At 34.9% G+C, this 22,693-nt stretch overlaps 1 protein-coding gene and 1 pseudogene across 4 annotated transcripts in view; one reads left to right on the top strand and one right to left on the bottom strand.

Moving 5' to 3' along the window:
- PCDH9 (protocadherin 9) overlaps positions 1 to 22,693 on the bottom strand; it is a 981,897-nt gene that overhangs the window by 747,041 nt on the left and 212,163 nt on the right. The gene's annotated exons all lie outside the window — the stretch shown is intronic.
- LOC131743511 (TSSK6-activating co-chaperone protein pseudogene) lies at positions 19,522 to 19,995 on the top strand (annotated as a pseudogene).

The raw sequence follows: 22,693 nt of genomic DNA on the forward strand, positions 1-22,693 counted from the left end.
GTGGTAAGAAGAGCCCTCAGGAGCGGAAATTGATTTGGTGAAACGAAGGGACTTTATTATTTGAGTTTGCTTCAAATGGATGGTTTTCCATTTTGAGGGTTTGGGTAAATGTGCTTGGGTGGTAGTAAACCTAGGCAAAAACAGGACTAGATGGCCTTTTCTGCACAACTCTGTACCATTTATCACTTTGTCTTCAGACTACCTTCTCCCTCCCCACCCCCACTTTAAAACGTAAAGTAACCCTCATCTCCCTCAAACATTCCTTGTGTGCTTCTTGTGGTTGGCATCACAGACCCAATGGATCATCTTGTTTCCTTGCCTACAAACTCCTTTTCAGGCAATCATTTTCAATTAAACTATGATACTGTCAATATGTACATTTTAAAAGGTCTTCCAGAGACAATATGCACATTTCTAATTCTCAAACACTAGGAATGAATTTAGCTAGGTAGTAGGTGATTATTGCATTCTATCAGTGAAAGCGAAGGATGAAGAAGGTATTTCAAGGTCTTTTACATAGCAATATATTTCTGCTTCCTTCATAGCTATTTAGTCCTTCCCTATATCCAGAATGGTTTTATATAAGGGTCAGATGATAAATCTAAAAAGAAATACTGTAGCAGGCATCATTACATAACGAGATTAAAACTGAATTTTATAGGGAGAAATAAAATAATACCTTAAGTCCAAGACCAAAGAGAATGCGATCTATTTGAAGCGTGGAGGATGGACTGTGGCAGGATGTAAGAAACATAAAACCAGGATAGAAATGGAGTGGGCGTCTCTGGTAATCTAGGTCGTTGGTTCTGAATTCTGTCTGAAATTATCAGAATTACCTGGGGAACTTATTAAAAATACCGATTCCCAAGCCTCAACCCCTAAAGATTTGGTTGATAAGATCTGGAAATAACAATTTTTAGCCACATCCCTGGTGATTTTATATAGTCTCTTCCACACTGATCCTTGGACCATCATTTGGAATGCAATAACCTAGAAGAAGAGGGAAGATCAGTGAGGAGGTATATTTAAAAGCAGGGATTTTTTAGCTTTATAAATTGGATTAAGGTCATTTATTCTAAAAACACCTCTTTGGGACCATTAATTTGGATGCAATTTTCACTTATTTAATTCCTATTATGAGGTAAATATTACTATATTTAATATTTTATTATTAGACATAGTAACTGAACTGTGCATTATATATTTTAATAAGTTATAAATAACAACATAACTCTAAAGGAAAGCATAATTTCATATATTCTTTCAAATATATAATAAATAATTCAGTTTCAAAGGGAAGTGATATAATTGCAAAGGGAAAATACTTTTTAAAGGAAGAAATCCATCTACGCCTAATTTGGCCACCAATATTAAGACCCAATGTGTTTATATAGATTCAAGCTTCAACAATACTTCCAATGTGTGAATATATTACATGGAAATATTCCAGAGAGCATCAAAATATTTTGGGGGAAAGATTTCCTGAGTTTATAACCATAGAAAGAGCTATTCTCTAAAACATTTTATAGCAGCAATATCTATGACAAGAGCTGGAATGGCTAGATATATTTCAAAGTATCAATTCAGTGTTATTACATTGAGTATTGTACAGCCATTATTGTGATATTATTAAAAGCGTGAAAACCTTTGGAAGTATTTAAGATATAATTTTAAGTTAAAAATAATGAACAAGTTCTACCTGTCAAGATAATAAGTCTGCAAATACATTTATGTCTGAGCACAAAGATGTAAAGAAAAAGCAGGAGTTCAAACATTACTCAGGATACAATAGTGAGATCATGAGTGGTTTAGAAATATTTACTTTTTAAAACATTAATTATGTTTAATTTATCAACTTAGAATATGTGTTAATAAATGATTTTTTAAATTTTATGTATATAAACTATATTAATTTGGCTTAGAAGTTATTTTCAGTTGTTAGCATTTGTGGCATAATTGAAAACACTCAGGACCCTCTCTGAATTTCCTAAGGAGTTGTGAGCACAGAATAGAGAGAAAGAGGAATAAATAACTTCTCTTCACTCATTCAGCGTAAAGGTACTAACCTTATACTATGTTCAGGCCATGCAGTGGAATTTGAATAAGAATCCTCATTTGTGCATGCCGGTAATGTCCACTTTTGTTTCCATGTTCCTCATTTTGTCTAATGCAATTTGTGTAACCAAAGGCCAGGACCTATGCATCTCTGAATTCATGGCTTGTGCCTAGGGCTAACGTTTGTATTCAGGTATCTTTCCTAAAGTGTATAGTAGCCAATTTGAGAGTGGTTGGGCCATTATGAATATATCAATTTTACACCATTAAAGACATAGAATGCAATTATATCACTGCTTTGAAAACAACTGGTAATTAAAAAGCGCTTCTGGTCTTATGTGATTGTACACAAAGACAAGGCTTCTAATCAAAGCTTATTTCACCATTCATATTGGAATCCATCATAAAATACAACTATATTTATTATGTATATATTGCAAAAATACAAATAAAATAGGCACATTTTATTAAAGTTAGAATAATTCCCAATCAGCATTAGATATAATATGTTGATTTTGGAATAAGAGAATGAAACAGAACCATAATAATATGGAACAAAATAATGAAAAGTGCTCAAAAAATCCTTTGTTTCTGTTTACAGTCTCCATAGCAGTTAGAATTGCTAGAGCCTATTCAAAGTTACTGGAAAGTAAAAACCACTATTCCGCTCTAGTGGAATTTCTTTTAAGTACTAGCTACCCACTGGGAAAAGAACTGTATCACATTTATTTTCTATGTAAACAATTTGAGAAAAAAGAAATCAGTCAGTGCACAATCTGTAAAATTGTTAGTTTATTGTTTTGTGGGGTGAGGAGGGTGTGTAATTACACATTGTTTTGTATTAGATTTCCATCCAGGAAATATGCTAACGCTGTACTTCCAGTTCTTGCAACGAACTCCAGTCCCTTTTACCCCATTGGCTACCATATTTTTACTTAAATATCTCATTGGTATCCCAGGGTCAGCATGCTCAAACCAGAATTATTTTTTAAAGTTGATTGAGGTCATTTTTCATTTTCTGGGCCTCCCTCTTCTCATCTCAAAAACAAGGATAATAATACTGGCCCTACTTATACAATGCAATAGTTAAAAGAATAAAATTATATATATATATATATATATATATATATATATATATACCAATAAAAGCTGTGGGAACATAGAAAATGCTACACTACTCCAAGTAGTGTAACTATTTTTCTCCTCCACTTGACTTATAAATAATGAAAGGGAACAAAAACAACAACAGAAATCCATGCTCTTGTAAAATCTCAAACTTCATTTCCAATGCCTCTGAGTGGTTCTACAGTTCTCTCATCTTTAGATTTGCCTCCTCCTCCCCAGTCTATACAGGGCCCCCATCCTGGTGTAAACTCCTGTCTGGTTTGAGTAGAGAGGACCCTAGGAAACTGATGAGGTCCATCTCCTGTCTCCCTCTAGTCTTGCATCTTTAGGTCACCTGCTGCAGCCCAAGTCTTGAAGACCTCCTCTTGCCCCTCCCTGGGACACCAGATTTGGGGGGATGTCAGCCTTGAGTGAGTCCTACCATTAAATTGAAACTCCAGGGGACACCTTTAGGACAGAATTGAAAAGAATTTATAACATACACTGAACATGTCTTGGTCTGGGTCTCTAACTATGTTTAAAACAGAATTTTCTATACCTTCTCCCATACATTAACCCCATATCCTCCTTCCAGCAAACGACCCCTCCTGACTTCATTGTTGCTGTCCAAAGCAACCTGGACACCTGGACTTATCCTGAAATAAAACTCCTTCATACTTGAATGCAGCAATCAAACCTAGTCAATTCCCTTTTATCTATATCTCCTTATATGCCAACAATGTAACAGGATATCACACGCCTACCTGCCTCTCATCTAGCCAATGCCAAATACGTATAATATGCCTGAACCCCTTTCTTTCAGAACTTGCCATTACTTATGTCATCTTAATTATAGGCTAGGCAGAGACTATCTTCTAGCAAGGTGAATTCTCAAACTTTAGCAGGCATCTTAATCACCAGGAGGGCTCGTTAAAACACAGGTTGCTGGTTCAGAGTTTCTGAACCAGAAGGTTTGATGTTAGGCCTAGAATTTGCCTTTCTAACAAGTTCCTATCTGAGGCCAGTTGTGCTGGTCCTTGGAAGTACACTTTGAGAAACATTGTTCCAACACACAGTTCTAAACTCGTCTTGTGGGATTTCAGAGCTGTCCATAACCAAGGCCACCCTACTCATTTTATCACACTTGGTGAATACTTCTCTTGTCAGATAGATGTGGATTTACAGTGAAGTAAGACATCAGCTTCAACACCCCTCATTTGCACAGGTCTCCTTGAAGACAAAGTAATTAACTTGTATTCCTTTTTTTCTTAAAGAGAGCCCTAAAATGTATAAGTTTCAAGTCACACAAAGTCAGGATCTTCTCCCACTGTTAGGCATCTGGGATTTTTCACTGACATATGGGCATGTTAAATTTCTTTTCATTTCTGTACCCTGTCTGATCTGTTCCCCACAGTTTGTAAGCCTTCCAGCCTTTGCTCTGCATTTGTTTCTCTCCCACAGCAAATTCCACCCATCCTTGACTACCAAGACCACTTCTTTATTTACTAGACTAATGTAGCTCTTGTTTTATCAGTTGTCTCCTGCTTTGTGTTGCTACTTGTTCTTTATATGTGTTTCTCTCTAAAGAGAATGAATGTAAAATCCTTTTGGATGTTACTTTGCCAAATTATATATCTAGCAATTAGCTAATTGGTGTCAGGGAAATGTGAAGAATACGTTAATCAAGTTAATTAAAATAACTATGACAATAGCAGCTGATATTTATTGAAGACTTACTTACTGGCAAGCACTGTGCTAAGGGCTTTATACATATTCTAACGTCAAATTTTCCCTAAACTAAGCTACTACTATTGGTGCTATGATTGTTGTTGTTTTAAGATAAAACTGAGGCATAGAAAGGTTAAATAACTTCCTCAAAGTCTCTCAGCTAATACAGAGTAAGGATCAAACTCCAGACTAAGGGATCCCCAAACCTTAACTCTTAATCAGCTAAACCGGAAGCTGTAATCCATTATGGTGAGGTGCAGTGGGTGTGGGTTGGCCCTTTCAGCCATTATTCTTCTCTCTGTTGCCTACAAAGCCTGCAAGGAAGGATGCTAACCTCACACTGGGTCATAGCACAACGGCACCATGGAAAAGGTCACTATACCAACTCCGAACAGGACAGCTACACTGGAAGACAGAAGAATGGCATTGAAGCATATCAGAAATGTCATTTTTTATGGCTTCCAGACTGATGAAATACTAGTTAAATGATAATGATGATTGCTATTATTTTGATAAGTGTCCTATTAGACTTAGAACTCCATAATAACAGATTGCACTGGCCTATTTGCAATATTCTATCCCTTACAAGTATATGCATTGGCCAATTTGTGACAACACTTGACTCACTCAGAGATTTCCTATCCACCATGACAGATAAACCCCAGTGAACATTAACATTTCTACTGGACTTTATACCAATTTAAAGAAAAGTAATTCAAACTCAGATCAGTTGCCTTTGGCAGTAGGTAGAAACTAATGGGTAAAGTCACCTGTGGGGCTATTTGAGTTACATTTTTCTGAACCAGAAAGATTAAATACTTAGTTCTTACTGCCTGCCAGTTACCCTTCTATAGATTCAAAAAAAATTCACAGATATTGTAATATTCACCATAATATTCATGTGACCTAGAGAGAGGTGACTGATACAATTTCCTACATCAATATAAAACCAAAGAAAAAGGAAGTTGAGTCATATGCATAACATGTAGGCAAAAACAACTTCTGACTCAGCTTAATATATTGCCACATTGTTTTCTTATATCATTTTTTACTGATCATTTTAATCTATGGTAAATTAATGTAGAATGTTTACTTACACAATTGTCTTTCACAGTACTTATTAGGCACATGCTGTATTCAATGTAACCACAAGGAAACAGAAAAATCTGCATCCATATCCTACATTTGCAGTCTAAAGTCTACTAGACCGGAATATTATTAAAAATTTAATCCAGAATTTTATCATTTATTAAGTGGGTTTTTTTTCACCTTGCATAATAGGTATACTAAAATAATTACTAGTTTTCTAAAACAAAAGCATTTTATTCTTATTTTGGGAGATGGAAGTTTTGCTAAAATGCTTTCACTAGATATCTGTTAAATTAATACCTTAGAAGTGACTGTACTACTAATGAATATTTTGGTGTTTTAATAATGAAATGCCTTGTGCAGCACAAACCCATCACAGATACACAAGAGACTGTCCCCATATGAAACATCACTAGACCATTGGCATAAGATCTGAGACATTTCATTTTCAATCAGGTAAGCCTCTAAAAGCCTGATCAAATGAAAGTTACATAGAAAAGTAGAAGCTCCAACAGATTAAAAAAGTTACTTAGAACCATGCTTGATGGCTGGAGAGATGAATGTTGTTGGCTGCTCTTCACAAAATTATCCTGCAAAATTGTTTTGCTCTTGATAGATTTAGGTTACCCGTTCTTTGAAAATATGGTTTGGTGGTCATTAATATTACCAAGCCCCTACTCTGAAATAATAAAATGCCTAGCTTTGAATTTATCTTTCTTTTACTCAGGAAAAACAGCATGGCAACTCTTCTTTAAAGTTTTATGAAGAGAACATATTTCAGTTCAATTATCAACTAAACCATGAAACTAAGGATAAAAACAGGACCTTGCTTTGAGTAGAGCATTCTATGCTGAGCAGTAAGTCCCTCCCTCCCTCCCTTCCTTCCTTCCTTCCTTCCTTCCTTCCTTCCTTCCTTCCTTCCTTCCTTCTCTCTCTTCCATCCTTCCTTTCTTTCTTTTTGCAATTTGAAATCATCCTATTGCTTATATAGTTTTTTAAAAGTATTAAATCTTGAAAGAATTAACAGAATCTTTGAATAGTGATTCCATTGGTAATTGTTGAACAGAATGTTATGCTATGAAAAATTAAATTTATCCCTTTTTTAAAGTTATAAAATACATTATTACCCAGTATAAATATTAGCAAGTGAATATTGAAAGCCATCAACAAAGCGTAATTCATGCACAGAATATGTACGTAGCACCTGGCTCTGTTAGAGCCCCATTAACTCTAATCTCTCTAATAGTATTTTTAACAATAATTGTATGATTGATGTCTATGAAATTTAGTGAGATTTAGGCTATAATCACATCAGCAAAACAATGTTTAAATATCCGGTAGCATGTTTACATGCATGTGCATGTGTGCTTCTGAGAGAAAGAAAAAGAATGAGAATAAACCCGTCCATCGGGTTTTCTATAATGAACTACATTATTTTTCAAGGTACAACAAGCATGTTATTACCGACAGTATTTAATTACTTTTTCTAATTTATAATTGATGGAAGAAGGAAAGAAAAAAGCAAAACAAATAGTGAGACCTCAAGATTTCTCCTGCTGAATGAACACTGATAAGAAAATTCTGAATCATTGTTTTACCCAGTTTATACTATTCATGGACTAATGAACAGGAAGACTACAAATAAATGGAATGGTTAGTGAATCACATTGTTTTCCACCTCATGAACAGCAGACAGCCTCTGATTCATCCAGCTCCTACCCCCATCATTGTGATGCTCCTACACTCCCCTCCTCCCACCAACTAAATCAAATGGTTAACACTGAAGCACTCAATAATTGACAAATATTTCCCTTTTTTATGTATAGAAAGATTAAAGATCACACTGTTGAGAAAATTCTAAGTATTATATCATGAAAGGCCCAGAAGATCAATTGTAGAGGACCTATGTGTAAATTGGCTGGCATTAGACATAATGGCAAAAAGCACACACTTCCCAGACCTGCAAGAGATAATTAGGCCCAATTACTAGGTGAAGTCACTGTATTCATTTGAAAACCAGACAATGTGTTGAAGTGTGTGTGTGTGTGTGTGTGTGTGTGTGTATGTGTATGCCATAAAATTGTAACATAAAATTATAGCTGTGATCACATAAGTATTCTTTTTTATTAATAAGAAAAGGGATACACTGTCACTATAAAAAAATTAGCATATCTAGGTGAATGTATTGGAAAAGCGTAAATCACCCATGAAATGACCACTCAGAAATAAGTAATATGAAAATTATATTGTAGTTTTTCTAGGATTTTTCCTAAGCATATGCTTGTAATACACAGACACACACACACAAACAGACACACACACAGATGCACACACATTTCTTTCTCCTAAAATATGGATCATTCTTTTGTATCCTATTTTTGTTTAGCAAACTACAACATACACATTTTTTTCCAATAGCGTTAAATGTTAAGTAAAAAAAAATCACAATTTCATTCTATGGATGTGCCATACATATATATTTAACCACTTATCTATCTGTGTTAACCACTATGGCTAATTCTTTCTCCACATCTCTGATTTTTTTTATTGATATAAAAGTATCAGTGATCTTTGGAAGTAGATCAAGGTTTTGATTTTTATGTACTATAAACATAAGAAAACTTAATTTGAAAATATATCCTTGAAACCCACATGTTGACAACAAAGCCTATGATTTGTGCATAGACTGAACCTGCTCACTTATAATCTCTCATCTGTTAGACTCACTCATCTCTGATGGGTTGTCCTTGGATGAGTTCTACCCATAGCTGATGAATAAAGAAAAAAATCAGAGGTTAAATAGGAGAAATAAAATATTCAGCATGAAAGCAATTTTGAATTGGAGAAAAATAGGTTTAACAAAAGACTATTGATCTTAACTATGAAAAAAGCTAAGGTGGCCAAGAGAGAAAGGGCCATGAGGGTGAAAGACAGACACTAGTTGGGAAAGGGTTGCCATTGTGAGGTGAGCATCCCCTGGATGCCATGCTCTTGTTCTTGTCCTCAGTGTATAACCAACATTCTGGCCATCAGCCCATATCAACTCTGCTGACTAGCTCCTCAGAAACAGTTCTGTATCTTTCATACTTGAAGCCTTAAAACCCAGATCATAAAAGAGATTTTCCTGTTCAAATTTAAAACCAGTCAGAACTGCACACCTTCTTTTGCCTTCTTTGAACCTAGGCAAGTTACTCTTTTCCACCAAAAGAAACATCACTTTCTGTAACTTCCAACATACACATCTTTCTAGAATATTATTCCCAGCCAGCTGTTCTGGGCCTGACTAATAACATTGTCTCACACTGATGTCCTCTGTGAAAACAAAGAACTGGCAGTTTGTAGGGGTAGAAACAGCCATGGGCAGCTCATGCACAGTACCGTGCTAGACCTTTAATCTCTCTTTCCTTGCAAAATGTCCTTTCTAGGTTGATTGTGTCCTCTAGAACTTTAATTTGCTTGCTAAAAAAAAAAAAAAAAAAGGGATAACCTCAAACTTTTCCCTCAGAACATTCTCTCTGTTGTTCTGCTTACCTGGAGTCTGGATTTCCTTTGAAAAAAATCACTGCTTTTATCTCAGTGCTACCAGGTACCATAATTACATCTACTCAGCTTCCTTTCCCATTTCCTTTAACAAAGTTCTGAGTTATAAGCACCCTACCCAAAATATCCATTCCCGCCTCTCCTACACACATAACCAACCTCCAGCAGGTGACCTATTTCTGTAGCACAAGCAGCCAACTCCTTTAAAGGTCTCTTGTGAAGAAGTGGCTCAATTAGTTTTGAACTGTGTTTTTGATCTTACCTCTCTCCTGCTTCTTGCAGCTTTCCTCTAAGAACGCTGTATTCTCCCTCCTGAAATCCATTGCCTCCATCCACAGTTAATTTACTTGTAGATGTTTTAAACTATCCTTTGTTGTCAAAGATCTCTTTTGAGCCTAATTTCTCTTCAAATAGCAGTCCCATCTCTCCTTCCCTTAGTTACTACATTTCTCAAATTAACTGGCTAGCTGTATGTTCTTTTTACTATAAGATAACCATTGCCTCCTACCTTACAATGGATTTGTAATTGTCAATTCCCAAAATCAATTAGTGGTCTTACAAAATGAGTTTTGGTCTCCATCAATTTCCTTTCATATCACTGAAGTATTTAACAATGGGACATTCTTTATTTGTTGAGATTTTCTTCTAGAGTTTCCATGGCATTACTCACTTCTGGCTTTTCATTTACAACATTTTTCTGCTTTCTACATGGGCACCTCCTTTGTGAATAACCCCTTAAATGTTATTTGGATTTGGTCTTCACTCTCTTGTATTCTCTCTTCCCTTATTCTCCTTGGACAGGCACATTGGTCTCCATGGCTCTACTGTTATCTAAACATAGGCATCTGTCAAAACTGCAGATACTTGGGTTAATATTAAAAATATAACCTGAATTTTAAGATTAGAATATAGATACAGAAGAATATTAAACAATTTAGAAAAATCATACTCTGTTATTCCTTTCTTTCTATTGCTTCCCCTCTTTTACTTCTGATATTTGGTTAATGGTATCACCAGCCATGCCATTATTCAACTTAGAAATCATCAAATCCTATTTGAATTATGCTTCTCTGTTTTTATGCCTTTCCACAATTCATTTATAATCTACTTTTCTCACCACCATCACAATTACAGATGCAGAGAGCAGATTAAATACATTGATGGGTTCAGTCTACATCTGCTATTCAGATTCTTTACATTTTGGTCCCAAACTCTTCTTCTACTCTCTATTCCTGCATTAATTGTTCCTTTTATTCCACCCAAGCAGAATGAATCTCTATTTCATCTCTGCTCCCATGGCACATTGGTCACGCCAGTACTTACAGCTCTCCACTCCTGTTTCATTACGTTCTTACCATTAAGTTCTAGTTAGTACTTCCTGAAACTGGCAGCCATATCATTCATCTCTGTGATTCTCACACCAGCGCATCTCCAGGTAAGTATTTCTGACTCAAGAAATGTTTTAAAAAATAATTTCAGTAATTAAAATCATTCTGATATCTACAAGAATATGCTGCCTCTAGATGTTAATTCAATAGCAAAACATGCTTTAGTGTAGTTTTAAGTTTATTAAAATTTAGTGCATGTCTTTTCTTCGGATGAATTCTAAGAATGTTCTTGAGCATCGGCATGACTTCGTACAATATGCCCCATGCCATTAAGTGAAAAGTCTGAATATTTCTCCATGGTAGAGATAAAGAAAATAAGACTCATAGATGTTAAGTTACTTATCATTGTCACAAAGCCAGTGGGTAACACAGTAAGGATTAAAAACACTTGCTTTGAATTTCCATTCATTAACATATGCACTCCATGAGGCATTCATTCAACAGTAGCTTCCCATCTCTTTATGAGGACAAATGAGATAATGTCTGTAAGATAATTTAAACTACTCAGGAAAAGCAAGCTATATAATTTGAGATGAATTTGATAAATTGGATTCACAAATAAGTAGATTGGCTCAAAACCTCGATGAGAGGAAGTTATTGTGTCATTTCCCCAATCATCTTGCCAATTTACCTCAAGCTTTACAATCCTACAAGTCTTCTGTAGAGCTCAGCAAATGAACTACTTGAAAATGAGTTTTGGTCTCAACTCAGTCAATTTTATTTGTACTTCCCCCATATTCTCTCCAATAATTCACTGACCCATTACACCACCGAATCTACTATGCATCCAAACAAGAATACAAGCACATTTGACTTGTTTCATGTCGAATATTTTAGCAGTAATCTCATATAACAATATTGATTTGATATAAAGGCATTTTCTCTTTCATATTATTACATTTATGTGTAGGTTCCACATGATAATTCACCGTATAAGCCTCCAAGAGCGTACTCTTTGCACAGCAGTCTATTTCAGTAATAGCACCTACTACATGGGACCCAAGGGCACCCATTAAGTGCTCAATGATATTTTCTACAAGACATTTTTTTGTCCTCTGAGAGCATTTCTAGCACTCTCAGAAGGGCAATACAATCAGTGCAACCTCCAATAGTTCTGAATTTAACAATGTGAATGCTATTGAAATAGCCATAGTATACAAAGAAGAAGCTGCTGATACTGGGCAAATGTGAATCACGAGTGAGCCAGACAAAGCTGGCCATGTCCTGTCTTCCTCTGTTTAGAAAAATAGAATGATTTCATTTAGGACAGAACCGTGATCTGTTGGACAGAAATAGAGTAGAATTCAATTTGATTTCATAAGCAAAACCTGCTCCAAGAAAAGTGGCTCTGTATAAACCAAAAATGCAATTTAAACAACACAATACATTTTAGATATCTGAATGTTAATTCGGCTTTACTATAAATTAAGTTTCACTTTAAGTGAATTATACTGTCACTTTGGGGAATCTAAATAAATCTTGCTCTCTAAGAAATTTACAGACATTGATATTCCCTTACAGTTTAAAATATCCCTGTTTACAAAGATAAGGCAGATGGGTACCAGCAGATGGGCACCGTGAGGGGAAAAGGAGAGGTACCCACCTGTTACTGTGCATGTGCCCATGATCCCAGGTTTACTGAGGAGATGATCCTATTTTTACATTTTTTGTTTCAATTCTGAAGGGGGTTTATGAAGGATAAATCATAGTTAAAATATTTGTACTGTATTAGTATTTTTACAACTTAAATTTATCCCAAATGTAAAATAATGCCTGTCTTCAACAACTTCTCATAGAACAGGAATTATAAAATCTTCAGGAATTTAAGAAAATTCTTGCTTTGAACAGTCTATGAGTAATTAAAACTATAGTGCATATGAGTTTATCAGTAGTGAAGTAGGGACAGAAATGTTAAAAGTTTTTGCTGTGCACAGAGAAAATTACAAATCCAGTAATCTCAGACTGGTACTCCAGAAAGTACATATTAGTTTAGAAGTAATGGTGTAGGTGAGAGAAAATTACAACTTCAAAGACCCACAGATACACAACCCAGCTGGATTTAAGAATATTTTAACCTAGACATATTTACATACCTTCATTTGATTAGTAGTAATCCAACTCTTTACTGTTCCTGTTTATTTTTTTGATTTTACCAAATTTTGTTTGATTTGAAGCAATTCACCTATCACTAACATGCAATATGTTTTGTGTGTCACCATTCTTTAGACATTGCCTTGTGACAGTCAAAATGGCTAACAAATCCATTCAGCAAACATGGACTAATTGCTAATTATGTGCAAACTGTGTTTGAAAAAACAAAAGTTATGTTGGTAAGTAACACCTTCGGGGTTTCAAATGAACCTGCAATTTAGATAGAAAAAGAGTTATAAATGGGTAAAATTAATTAAAAATGAGAGATTCATACTGCATTTCAAGAGGAACATAAATAAACAAAATGTGTGACATGATAATAAACGGGATGGACAAATAATGAGTTACTTAATAAACTGAACATATTCTCACATGAGATTCCCCAGTGAATCGATAAACTAGGAGTCACCTTATCTCAGTAGTAGCAAATATATGTCCCCTCACTTGGGGACATATGTTTTCTCCTCTTCTTGAAATGCCCTCCCTCACAAAGTTCACATGAGAATCTTCTCTTTTTCAAAATGTCAGTTCAAATAATTGCCTGTGAGGCCTTTCCCAACACCTTCTCTCAGGCAGTAGGTCCTTTCTTTTTGCTATCTATATATTTCTATTGTAGTGTTTGCTTTTTGTGGCTCTCCCACAAGATTGTAAGGTCATGAGAGAAGGCTCATGTATTCTTTCATTGGTGTCTTCCTAGGGCTGGAACATCGCGATGGCCAGGGGATATATTCAGTGAATGCTTCAGGAGAAGAAGAATAATTCAAGCTATGGTAGACAGTGAACATGTTAGAGAAGACACAGATATCTGGAGGGTAGAGAGGAAGCTTCGGCAGAATCCTGGAGGGAACAGAGCAGAACTTCAGAGGCAGCAAAGGGGAGTACCAGGCGCACTTCAGGGACAAATGTCAAACTGTTTTGCCCACATGACAGACAGTTAATTGGGAAAGAAGAGTGCCTGGATGGGTATGGTAGCTGGATCAGGTGGCTTTTTTCTAATAATTTTCTTTATTGGACACACTCTCTCAATCATCTGCAAACTATGAATTCTTTAGCTATGAATCTATTTTCTAAGTTGGAGTGAAAATGTTTTTTATCACTTTTCTGCAAATAAGACTGACTATTATATTTTATAATTCAGAATGCACATGTATAAAGCTATGTTTTTAGTCTGTGTGTGTAACGTATGTTTCTTTTTTCTAAAAGTCAAGTACTGCTCATAGGCAGAATCCATCTATAAAAAAATACAGAAAAATACCAACAACAAAGCTCTTATTTGGTTGTGTGATACTCACTTATCCCAGTTTGACTATGTTATGTCATGTGTGACTAATGTCAATGCATCCAGACACCTGCCTTCTCCCCACCAGCCACTGACAAGCTGCAGTTAAATAGGAGTGAAGTACATTGACAGATAAAATTATTTTTGGATTCACTGCTCAAGTAAAGCTTTGTTGAATCCATAGCAACCCAAGCAATACCTATATCTGTCTGGATTATTAAGGAGGCAAAATATGGATCTGGAGGCTTGAACCCCTGAAAAAGTATCCGCACACTGGAAGCTGAAATGCAGATATTCTTTTCTTCCCAAGCTGATTGCAAAGCAAAGACAAAAATCGGTAACAGACTGTCCATCAAGAAAGCAGCTGGAAAAATAAAAACTGTAAAATATGTAGTTGGCATGTTGCTTTTATATACTAGCCAAATCTCCACAGGGAAAAATGCCATGTAGATTTCAGTCAATAAACAAATATCTGACAAGAGGTCAAATAAATCGATCCAGCCTTTTATAATATATCATATGCAGAGTAATGGGAATCGAATTATCATAATAACTCCAGTAACGATGTGTTTGGTTTTAAATGGATTGTTTATCTGTCATCTGTTAACCTGAATCATATGGGACTTTGGAAAATTTTTATTTGGTGTATGAAATTCTCTGAGCTCACAAAATATGAATATGTGAGATTTCTATCTTCAGTTAAAACACCAGTGAAAATAAGTAGAAGAAAACTGAGGTAAAACTAGGCAATTCAAACAGAGTATACAATTAAGTGTGAATGTCTTCATTATATAAATATCTGCACATTCTAATTTGGAATTTGTATTCTCTTTTTTTCCCCCTTTGCTTACATGAAATAAAAGAAACCTATTCCTTTTTCAAAATTTCAGTCTCCCTTTCCATTTCTTGTCATTCAGTGTGCAATTCGTTCTTATGTTACCCAATGCAGACCTAGTCAAGCTTCAAACTCAAGATGCAAAGTGACAACTGCTTAAGTTATATTGCTATACTGCACAACTACTAGCATACAAGGAAGAATGTTTTGCTCTACCTATAAGCCCTCTTTAGAAGATTAAGTGGATTTCTGCAGGAACCACTCAGAGTTTTATTTCTCTCACCTAGCACAGTGCCTGAGTACCAGACACTCAATAAATATTTAATAAATGAATGTAACAGGAAAAAGGGAATCATTAAATACTTGAGTGCATACTTAGTGACAAGTAGTATAGCTTTATTTTATTCAAGTACCCATAAAAGTTTTTGATACTAGAAAAGTGTCATTGAAATAAATCACATATTTTCTCCTTTTATATCTCTGGGTTTAAAAATTTTACATGCTACAATGAATGTACTAAAGGATGTGGAGGTGGCACTTTTTACACTAATTATGTCATTTTCAAAGGTAAATTTTTGTCCTCTTTCTTTCAATATACATGTATGAAATATATCCCTTGCATTTTTGTTAATATTCACCAGTTGGGAAGTTAGAAAAAGTATTTATGAATTAATTAATTTGTATCTATTATGGCCTCAAAATAGAAGATTTCTTCATTTCTTGAAAATGCTCCAGCCTCCAAGTGCTAGGATGGACAAGGAGGTCTCTAATTAGGGACCTGAATCACAGTCTAGGAAGACTAGGGTATTCCACCCCAAACCCTCCCCCTCCATGGTGAAAAGCATGTAAAATAACTTTGCTACCTTTCTCCTCAGCCAGGAAATATGCATGACTTCTGTGAACACATGTTTAACTCAACCTGCTACACTGAGCATTGTAAATAACCAAAATGTGGTTTCTTTACTTTCTTGCAGGAAACAGTATCTTACTCTTCCAGTGTTCCGTCACATTTAATAAAGATGAATTTTTCCAACAATTCAACACCCTCAGCTCTTTTAAAAACAACGAGGCCGACTTTTCTGAGATATTCTTTAAATTTACAAACCCTGGTGTTCTTTCCATTAGTGATAGAAAAGAGTATTGCTTGCCAATCAGACATCAGATGATCCTCTCCAAGGCTGAGGCTTCAGGAATGAGGGTGCAATTATTGTTGAAAGGGAAACGGATTATTTACCATCAGCTGCTTCAGTGCCCTGATGCTGTGACAGGGTCTGCAGGTGTACAGAGTTTGCCTATTGATACAAATTGAATCTGAAAATAGCAATTTATTAACCAAATCAAGCCAATCACTGCAATGCAGTTTTCTCCTTCCGCTCTTATTTCCAACCAACCACTCTTAACGAATTTGCAACTTCTGTTTTATAGTGAACATATCTGTTTTAGGAAGTGGATTGGGGGAGCTCGCATGGAAAGCCTTTCTTTTAGCCTTTTTAACTTTGAGGCTTTATTTTAGAAGACGGTTTGTTTATAGTTGTACTACTTAATCTAGGCAAAAATGATCAACACCTGTTCCAAATTGGTGCTCCCCTCCCACACTCCTTTTTCTCTTCTCCATCAACTGCCGTTTAAATGCCTTCCATTATCCATAAAAAAGCAATCACATTAGCATCCTTTGTAACACAATTTCAAAACTTCAAAGGCACGCCAGAAATTCTAGAGTAAACTGCATCTTCTATATGCCAACATAATCACCTTCCAGGAAATGGGAAAGAACATAAAGTAAAGACATATTTGAAGTGAATCTTTTGATTTTAACAATTACTTGAAGTGATACCTAACAGCCAAGTCAGGAATTTGAAACAAGTAAATGAAAGATAGTTTGCCTGAGGTGAAGCAAACAGACCAAAGAACTCTCAATTTGGATCAAAGACTGGACAACTAAATGGACCTTCTCAAAGATCTGAATCAACACATATCCCTGGCATTTTGCCAGGCTTTCCAAAGTTCCTGGATTGAGAAAGACTCGCAATGGCTAAGCACAGGTTGTTGTCATGGCTACAAGCAGCAACAGAAAAAGAAAGTAGCTTAAGAAAAAGGCAGTTGGGAAACACTTTAAAGAAAAACAGGCTGGACTGGAACAAATGCATACTTAAGTGCAATTTTTAGGCAAAGACTATATTCTTTATATAGACTCAGAAAGAATATAAACAAAGAAAATAAATTATATCAATAACGGACCAGACTATATTTTAAGGATATCCCATTTTATGAGGGTTTCTATCTGGAGGAGAAAAAAAAGAAAAAAAAGCAGGAGGAAGATGAGGAGGAAGAGAAGTGATAGGGATAACAGGAGCTCTGGTTGCCAAAATTGTTTTCTTGGCCCTTCAGAAAAACAAAACCTGCAGGCAACTCTCAGTCCATGTACTACTCTAAATTCTTTATCAGGAAGCCAACCGAATGAGAAATTTGTATTTTACCTTCAAAGCAGTGTATTTTAATGTAAATGGATGATGGGAAAACATTGAATCTTTTAGATCAAACAATATAGAATTTTATAGTCTGGTGGAAACTAGTTAACTTTAGCAAAGATTGACCAAAAACAGATGATTAACTATTAAAGAGCAAAAGTTTCTATTAGAATAGGCTAACTCCCACCGTACTCAATGACCATTGGTCATAATTTCCATGCTTAGGAGTGCAACACTCTATGGGCAACAGTGCACTGGAGATGTTAAAACTGTTAAATTTTCAGGAATTTTGTGATCCAGTTACTAAACACAGTCATTGTTAAAAAGTAATATATAAGAACCTATGACTTAGTAAATTATATGAAAATCATTGCTTTACCAACTTTTACTCTTGTCAGTGATCTCGAAGTTGTTCCATCTATTGTAAGTGTATGGTACAGATAGTATGTAATGCACCGTATGTGAATCCATTTTCAACTCCATGCTCTGTAATATCATGTTGGTAGCTTGAAAGACTCTCACCATAGAAATTATCAAATACGCAGGGCTTGATTTAGTGCTTTGTTGATTATCTAAACTTGAGAGTGATGGAGAAAATATTAATACAGAATAAACTTAAAATGTGTCATATCTGTAGCCATTACTTGCACATAGTAGAAGAAAATGATGAAATGCTCTTCCAACATTTGAAAACTACTACCTGGTTAAACAAATAAGTGCTTACATTGTTGATGAATGAGTGAAGTTCTGAAATATGTCTCTTACTTCTCTTTTACTTCTGTTTTGCCTATTAACATAAATGAAAATATCAGAAAGATTCATGTCAGAAGTATACTCATTTGTCATTTGCAAGTTAAATGAAAATATTCTGTAAGAATCATTTGGTTATATGAAATTTAGCATGAAATATGTTATTTGTAAATTGTGAGGTATTCATTCTTTATATCAGTAAAATATGTAATAAACGTGTGTCTGTGTGAGTATGCGTGTGTGTACACATGCTAGGGAAGAAGTTATTGTTTACTATGGTACTGTATTCTAACTTTCTCTTCTAAATGGACATGTGAAAATGGTTTAGTATGTTTTATCTTAACTCTTCTGTGAAAAGACAAGCCATCTGTTATAGGACACTACTAGAATATTGGACAAATGTAATGAAAAATCAAAACCAAGTCATTTCAAATATAATTCATGAGATGACCAAGGAAAACTAATATGAATGTTTCCTTACTCTTCATTAGGTATTCAAAATCTCTATTTCTATTGAGGGAAGCCCCTTTGTTTTATTTTTCTCTCCAGACAGCAGGAGCACATTCAAAAGTACATAATTATGATTTGGCCATTGGCATCAAAAATTAAAATATTGTCTTTGGGAAAAAAAAAGTCACGTCGGAGCATGAAATTAATATTTATTTACTTAATTTCCACTTGTTGAATTCCACTATGTGCTAAGTTAAAAGCAATTCCATTTTTGAAACAGTAGACTGAATATTACTTGGGGAAGGTGGGAAGGAGAGGTTACAAAGGCTTGAGGGCACTTTTGTTGATGTTTGAGATGTCCACTATTTTGATTGTGGTAATGGTTTTGCAGGTATACCCACATTTCAAAACTTACCAAGTTACATTTTAAACATGTGCATCTTATTCCCTGTCAGTTTTACCTCAATAAATCCATTTTGAATGTTTCTAGAAAGATAGGTTAAAGAATATATATATGTGCTTTTACTACATATATTTATATATAATACTATAATATAATTCTATAATATATAATACTATGTAATACTATAATATTATACTATATAGCATTAGTGTTACCACTGTGTAGCTGATTTTGTGCCTATGTTTTATCTTTTGTGCTATGTTCTTTTAAAAAAGTAACAAATGACTGCACATGTGTATCAACTACAAGGGTGGGTGCTGGGATTGAAGCTTTCAATTAACACTGCAGGCACCACACCTGTTGGTGTTCAGCTGGAGCAGCGTTCTAGTCATCCTACTAATAGAAGAGCCAAAGAGGAAGGCAATGCTGTGCCTCTTTGTCAAGACAAACCCTGCCTCAGCGTTATTAATCTTCAAGCAAGTTCCCCACCAGCTACTTTCCTGAAAATCCCCACAACAAAGCTGGCCTCTGGAATTGACCACAAGCCCAAGGAATACCTAGGACTCCTAAAATGTATGTATGCCAATCTCCAGCTTCAGACCCAGCTTGCCCAACCGCAGATGGCTATTTTGGAAAATTTACAAGCATCCATGACACAACTGTCTCCTGGGAGAGAAAGCAAGAACTCTTCTCTCCCAGCCTTATCTCGTAATCTGTTGTTAAATCACCTCTCCAATTCAGTAAATGAATTGTGAAAAAAAAAAAATTAAAAAGTAACAAACATTTTATGATAAACAGTTAGTATGTATTTTAAAGTAAGAAAAACACTATATACATAGAATGAATTTTTTTTTTTTTTTTTACACAGCAATACCTATTTATTTACATATTATCTATAGTTGCCTTTGCACTAGAACAGAACTGAGTAGTTGAGACAGATTATATTGCCTGCAAAGCCTGAAATATTTACTATCTGGCTTTTTACAGAAAATGTTTGTCATCCTGTGAGCTAGATCAAGAAATTGGATACTATCAGCATTAAAAAAAAGCTCCCTTGTCCCCTCTCCCAGTTATAACACCCTCCCTAACCACTTTCCTGACTTCTAACACCATAAATTATCTTTGTCTTTTTAAAAATCTCTATAGAAATGGAATTGTACAATACATTTTTTTTTGTAACTGACTTCTTTCATTCAATATCATATTGATAAGATTCTTCCATGTTGCCACAGGTAGAACTTCATTTTCATTTCTGTAGATTATTCATAGAATGTGTACCTGAAGCAAAAGGATGAAACAGGTGAATTTGTTCTTGATACCCACTCCCATCTTTCCTTTAATTACATGTGTTCTTTTTTTGTTTTGTTTTTATTTCCACTCCCAGATAATTTACATTTTTCTCCCCGCCCCCAACCAGTCCCTCAATCCTCTCCCAGTACTTCTGAGCACTGCAAAGGATTAATGTGCTAGCTGGTTGCATTTTAATAAGCAAAACACTATATACATAGAATGAATTCATTTTTAAAATGAGAAATTTAGAGAAAAAGATAAAGATGTTTAACTATTAAAGTTAGTTAACCTAAGATTTATGAGACTACAAATTTTAAACTTTCCTTTCTTGTACTTTCATTCTTAATATGTTTTTCTTCTAAATATTTTAATAATACCTGTTACTTCTCTACATTGAAAAACATGTCATTTTAATACCTATTTACAATACACACACATTGACACCTTCGAATAAATGACAACTTAACTTTGATGGATTACCTATAAATTTAAATAAGCGCTAGACAAATTTTGACATCTTCAAAGAGTTTTATTATTTCTTAACTTAAAGGTTGACTATTAGAGTTGAATTAATCAAAGATAATTCTGGCAAAATCATGTTGGCCTGAAATCAAATTACCTTCTAAAAATAGCTTATATGAATTCTGTAATTTTAAACAAGTCTGTTAATATATATTTTTTCATCAATTTCATGATTTATTCAATAAATATTTTGACTTAAACAATGATTATGCAAAAATGAATGAAAAAGTGATCTGCTGTCATGGAACTCATAATATCAAGGCAAGAGAGATGAAATTATAATTTTGATAAAATACTTAAAAGACTGTTGGAAATTTTTCTCATCAGGAAAAAAGAGCAGGAAGAGAAGAGAATATATCTTCTTCCAAATTGTCCTGAGATTAAATTTATATGTAAAAAGCTGTGCAAAGTTAGAATCATGAGAAAAATATAATGGCTTCTTGAAAACAATGTTAAATACTGTCTTGTAAATTTCCACTCTTTCTAATAATATAATTCTTGAAAATATCCTATGTAGACTCTCGTGGAGACCTGTGCTCAACCATAAAGAATTATCTACTTTTTCCAAGATCTGCTGTCTTTCCACCCCTTCTAAAAAGTGCTTCAGTGGTTAACCTCTTCATTCAAAAGCTAATACATCCCTATGTTCCCTACAAAGCAGCTTCCTTTACTGGCATAATTCCCCGCCTGTATTTTAAGAGCCTTGACTAAGTTGTTTTGCCTTTTAGTTTGCAATGTGCTTTTGAATGATCAATATGCATTATGGAACCATGCTTATTCATTGTTTTTTCCAACCAGGAAAACACATTGCAATTCTGGCGAGAACATTTAAACATAAATAATACTACTCACCTAGAGCAACCTCTCATTACTCTCCATTTTTCAACTCCCAAACTCAAAGATTTCAGTTTGGTTTTCTATAATTATTTTTTCATTCTTTCTCGGTAACTTTCACAGTTTAATAAATAATATTTGGAATCATTTTATCTTCCTGTCAAAATCATTGTAAAAATGAACAGAGGCCTTGGGACACTCAAAACTTCACAATTTTTGAGCCAGCCACTTCTCTTGCTGGCTTAGTGAGCCCATTATCAGAAAAAGACTGCATGTTGTCTTGCATGAGTAGAAGAAGAAATGTCCCAGGTGTACCCTGCATTGGACCTATAGCTTTAGACCAATAGCAAGACATCTTCCTTGAGCACAGATAAGCAAAGTGGAAGACAGTAAATTGTTCCCATAATTCAGACTGCTTAGAAGAGCCTCTAAGACCCAGCACTCTTTCCCAGAGTAGGTAATTTCAACTGAGATTGAGTATACTTCTGCCAGAATCCAGGTGCCTTCTGCCTGAAATACTCTTTATGAAAACATTAGTTTGCTCTTCATACCTCCTTAGAGCCTTTACCCTGCAGGTTGAGGGTCTCTCCCTCCATATGTTAAAGTTTACCTCCACTTTTCTCCCATTGCTAATTAAGGGTGTTACCTGATGACTTAGGAAGAACAATTACAATTTTTTGACAATACAATAAAAAGCAGATATAAGAAAATCTAATACATCCACAACGCCTAAAGTAAGTTTATTTATTTAGCATTTAAACAAGTCACTCACAGTAATCTATTCAAACTACTAGTAACACTGATACA

The sequence above is a fragment of the Kogia breviceps genome, chromosome 16 (genome assembly GCF_026419965.1).
Source record: "Kogia breviceps isolate mKogBre1 chromosome 16, mKogBre1 haplotype 1, whole genome shotgun sequence".
In the NCBI taxonomy this organism is placed as follows: Eukaryota; Metazoa; Chordata; class Mammalia; order Artiodactyla; family Physeteridae; genus Kogia; species Kogia breviceps.